The sequence below is a fragment of the Callorhinchus milii genome, unplaced genomic scaffold, assembly GCF_018977255.1.
Source record: "Callorhinchus milii isolate IMCB2004 unplaced genomic scaffold, IMCB_Cmil_1.0 Scaffold22, whole genome shotgun sequence".
In the NCBI taxonomy this organism is placed as follows: Eukaryota; Metazoa; Chordata; class Chondrichthyes; order Chimaeriformes; family Callorhinchidae; genus Callorhinchus; species Callorhinchus milii.
This window is the reverse complement of record NW_024704763.1, coordinates 990,681-995,847: the sequence shown is the minus strand read 5'-3', so window position 1 is coordinate 995,847 and position 5,167 is coordinate 990,681. Positions and strand designations below refer to the sequence as shown.

Sequence of the window (5,167 nt, the reverse complement as noted above, 5' to 3'; positions counted from 1 at the left end):
CCAATATTTCGGTCTGCCGAGAATTGAACCCAGGTCTCTCACTTGCAAGGTGAGTGCTCTAACCACTGAGCTACAGGATTCTGAAGAGTAGCATCAATACAGTAAAAAANGAGCCATTTCAATGGATAGAATAGAAACTTTGGAGTCCAAAGGTTGCTGAGCTTTGTCTTGATTCCTGTCTAAGCCTGTAGAGGTCTTGTTAATACAACATCATCAAATGTGAGAGCAGGACTAAATTATTGGAAAGATTTGGCGTAACACAGTTAAGAGTTGGTCAGAAGAGTTTAGCACGAGAGAGGAAAGCAAGGTTTCTAGGAGTCGGCTTTAGGGTTGAAGCTGTGGGGAGTTCCATAGCATGGGTATTCTCTTTAAGAGTATAGGGGAAGATGGTGCAAGATGAAAGCCTGAGCGATGGTGAGGTTTTGGAGATTTAAATATCCCTGACCTGGACCTGACCCATGTGATTGGGCCAAGAATAATTTGAGGCTTCCTTGGTTGACTCTTGGAAGATATTAAATTGTTTTCTTTCGATCACGATGTGGAGACAGTGGAGCTTATTAATTGACGTTGGAGGAGGGAACAGTCAGTTTTATTAGCTTCAACCCAAGTTCAGGTTCAGCGGACTTGGACAACTTTGAATAAAATCAAGTAAGTGATATTTGGTTGGTTCAGAGATGGAAGATTCCATTTACCAATTAGCCCAGGGGAAAGTCACTGGAAAGCTCTGGCAACTTACCAGTTTATAAGGAACATCGATGTCTTTATAAAAAATATCCTCTCCTCCCCATCAACTCTTCATTGTTCCTTCCTCCGCTTTCCTGCTACAATTGATCTTTGTGGTTGTGCAGTTCTTTCCTCTCCCATCAAGGACCTCATTATCCACACAACAGAGGTGGGTCCAATTCCATTTTGGCATTCATTCCTTCTGGTCAAGGTTCAAGCCACACATTTTTGGACCAATAAAAAAAAGTTGATTCAAAAGAGGCCAAAATAGTCCACTTTACCAAATTGAGAATAACGTTTCTGCAGTGTCTACAAAGATGGATTACAAAGATGGACAGGAGTTTGATCTCAGATTCTTGTGTATCAGCATTGAGTTAAATACATACATGTATGTGTGTGTGTATGTATGTGGAGGCCAGTTGAGGACAGGACTGGGCGTCTGGGAGTTTCCCTGAGCTTGTCAGCATTCTATGGGTTAAAGAGAGAAAGGATGAGAGACAGTGAAACAAAGAGATGGAGTTTGTGTGGACAGTGGTGAATTCCACTCATAAACTGTCAAACGCCCAGTGCATTTCCACAAGATAAAGCATGTTTTGCTAATCAAAGCAAACTTAATTTCCTTTCTGTATTGGCTGGAGCTCTCCTTGATGAGTTAGGAGCTCTCTGATGAACTCAAACCTTTTTGGCTTGTTTGACCTGAAGCCTGGGGAGTTGTGTGGTCTCAAAGACTTCCTATAATCTCAAAACCTATGTTAGTCCAAATAAAGATATCAAATAACTGTCTATCTGCATTTGATGGGCTATTTATCTTTAATTCCATGTATAACTTAATATAGCTGCTTCATATCTCATCAACTGCCTGTGAACCTAGATCAACTCTTAAAAAACAACACAAAATTCAAATTAATAATAATAATGCTTGCATCTTCGAGATGTCTCAAAGCGCTTAACAGAATATACCATACAGTAAATTGACTGTGTATTTTGTGGGCGAAACATGGCAGCCAATTCCACACAGCAGCGTCCCACAAACAGTTGTGGATTGAGTGATCACATTTTTTTTCAACAAAATTTTAATTTTCAAAGGCAGACCATTTGTGCTGAAACAAATAGAGAAAATCAAATGTTTGATGGTGCCCTGAACAAGCCTGAGAAAGGGGAATATATTGCACAATGTTTAATTCCACCACTTTACTTACAGAATGGGATGGCTCAGTGATCGCACTTCCTCCTCAACCTGACCTTTTAGCCTTGTAATCCTAAATCTGTGGCACTAAAGAGGAAAGGACGCTGTGTCTCTTTGCAGGGCAACCCCCACGTCTAAAATGGCTGTCGCCTGATTAAGTGCTTGTCTTTTGAAGCCTCCATTCCTCTTGTGTGCACAGACGGAGTTTCCCATGTTAAAACCATATACAATTATTTTGATTTACTTCTCCCGCTATTTGTGAACATCGACTCACATGAACCGCTTTGTCTAAACTGCCTGTCCACTCCCCACTCCCTCCCTCCCTCTAAACCAAATCCTGAATGACTTCTATTCACAAGAGATTATAGGTGCCTGTAAACTGTCCCTTTTATAAGCATGTCTGACCATTTCCAGCCATTGGTGGCTACGTAGCATCCAACCTACCAATTTTTAGCTTCTCTTCATAACAACTACAAGGGAGGAGGAAGGCATTTGAATACTAAGCATCACACACAGAGAGAAAGAGAGAGAGTCTGCTTTGATCCCTAGTCACTGAGACCTGACTTTGGTCTACTCAATGTTGCAGCACCCCCATGAGTACAGACTTAACATAAGAGCTACAGTCTATAGCTGTCAGTCAACAGTAAAGTGATATCCCGCAAAGACTTCTCAAATGATCATTTTTTTCATTGTGTGCATATTTCCTGAGTTTCACAAGCCCAGCCAAGAGCCGTTGTTCCATTTCTCCTCGTAAAGTCATTAAGAGGTTTTTTGTTCAGTTCAGTTCAGATTGGTCAGTGCAGGAATGTGCCCTAAGCTCTTCCTCCCCTCCCCCAAACGTCAGCCTATTTTGGGACCTCCTTTCTCTTTTATTGATACGGTTTATGAGCAGAAAGCTGAAGAACCTATAGTGCCACTCACTGATGGGAATTTCACATTGATTTCGGACAGATATGGAATGTTATTTTTATGAACTTGCTTTCTGCAGTTTAAAAGCATTCAGCCAATTTTGTTTTAAGAGCAGTTTGTTTCAGTTAGTAGGAGGTGTTCAAAATTATGAAGGGGTTTTGATACAGTAAATAGGGAGAAACTGTTTCCTCGGGTGGTTGGTCCTTTGGTGACCAGAGGACACTGATAGTGATCCCTTAAAAAAATTGGGTCACTCACGTCTCGAAGATGTGATAAGGGGCTATATCAAATGCAAGGATTATTATTATTATTAATCACAACATCAGGAAAGATATTGAGCTAAAGTGTAATAAGCTGCGATGGCCGGGAATCGAACCCGGGTCAACTGCTTGGAAGGCAGCTATGCTCACCACTATACCACCATCGCCTGCTGGGTTACACACTCACACAGACAGTTATTAACAATGTGCATGTCTGTGAGTAAGGCTTGACTTAAGAGTGAATTTCAAGTCTCTTCCTAGTGGAACTAAAGAGCTACTTCATGTTTGTGAACGACATAGAATAGCAGATGCTTGCTCATCACAACACAGATGGTGACAGAATTCACACCAATGCCTTTCTATACATGGAGACACATGCTGTCTACCTACACAATACGCAGGCCCTACACATCACAGTAAACCCTATGAAACCCTTTCAGAAATCATCCAGACACGAAAGGCTCTGTATCAAATGTAAGTATTATTATTAAGGATTATTATTATTATTTTTAGACCACAATAGCAAAGTCATCCCCAGCATTGCAGACTAGTAAGGTGTAAACCGAAGGCTTTCCCAGTGGAGTGCTACTGCTGTCCATTTGCTTGACTTTTCCGTGGTTGATTTCCTTTCCCCCCTTGAAATTCAGCCCAAAGCAGGAACACGTGGAAGAGAAGCTACAGCTGCTCCCCATCATTCAGAACCCGGTGAAGCAAAGAAAAACGCACATCCGATGTTACTCTCAGACCTGGCTCTTGTACAGCTCAGTATAATACATCCCAGCCCTGTAGGTTTTTTTCCAGTCACACATTAGATGAGTTGTTGGATACAGTTCTGTAGCTTCTGAAGTCCTTGACAACAACAAATATTGCAGTATACTGTATCAAGATGACACAAGTCGTATAAAGTTAAATTTTATTGCAAGGTTTGGGGCAGGCGCAGAGAAGGGGGAAGGTATTTACTGTGCTGTATATTGCCTGTGGAGTCACACCAGAAATAAATGGTTTGAAGCTGGTGTGGATGCTGGACGCTGGCAATCCTTAAAATGATCTGGAGATAGCTTCCTACCTGAGTGTAATAGCTTAAATATAATATAATAGTAATAATCTTTAATCATCCTTGCATTTGATATAGCGCCTTATCACGTCTTTCAGACTTCTCAAAACGCTTCACAGAACATACTGTAGAGTGTAGTGACTGTGTATTTTGTGGGCGAAATATACAGTCAATTCACTTGTTCTCAGCTGAAACAGCGGTTGAAAAGAATGTACTGAGCGGTCTCAGTAAAACGTGCCTCCATTTTTGGGAATTAGTAAGAGATTTGTAAATTGCTGTAACATTTTTGTCGTAGGTGTATTTTTTCGGTGTTTATTTTAGTTAACAGAGAATGTTAAAATAATAAACCATCAGATAAATTCTATCATGTAACCTTGCAGTAGAACAGGAATAATAAAATGCATGTTTGTGCAGTGAAATCTATCTGCGTGTCACATTTAACCCAGCAACTACCAGCGAAAATGTTTGTTTTGTGTGCAATTGAAGAGATTTGTATTGACTGTGTGAACTGAAAACAGCAGCTGACTGAAGTTTCAGTCTATTCCCTTCCACTCCACTGTCTATACAGTATTGTGGAGTCCTGGAGCTTAGCGGTCAGAGCACTCACCTCTCAAGCAAATGTTGGGCAAGATTCCTTACTCCCACACGGTTCTAGTTGGGAACCCGGTTGTTAGTTGATTAGCGGATCGCTTTTCTGGGGGTAATAATCCCTTAAAAATAAGAATAATTTTGTCAGTCGATCCGCGACTGTTTGTGGGGCGTTGCTGAGCGCAATTGGCTGCCGCGTTTCGCCCACAAAATATTCAATTCACAGTCAAGTCACTTTAAAGTATATCCTGTGAAACGCTTTGAGACGTCTTGAAGACGTGATCTGGTGCTATATCAAATGCAAAGATGACTATTACCATTAAGATTTTCAGCTGATCCGAGTTACAGAGGAGCAGAGTAGATTCTGCCCATCTCAAACAGTCCATTCAAAATAGCCACAGGCAAAATAGCATCCATTCGGTCTCCTGTAAACAGTCTGATTTGAAA

General features: G+C 41.1%; 1 non-coding gene across 1 annotated transcript; it reads right to left on the bottom strand.

The window, feature by feature from the left end:
- Positions 1 to 3,173: 3,173 nt before the first annotated feature.
- Positions 3,174 to 3,245, bottom strand: trnag-ucc. The gene has a single exon. It is a non-coding gene; the product is annotated as a tRNA-Gly (tRNA).
- Between the last annotated feature and the right edge of the window lie 1,922 nt (positions 3,246 to 5,167).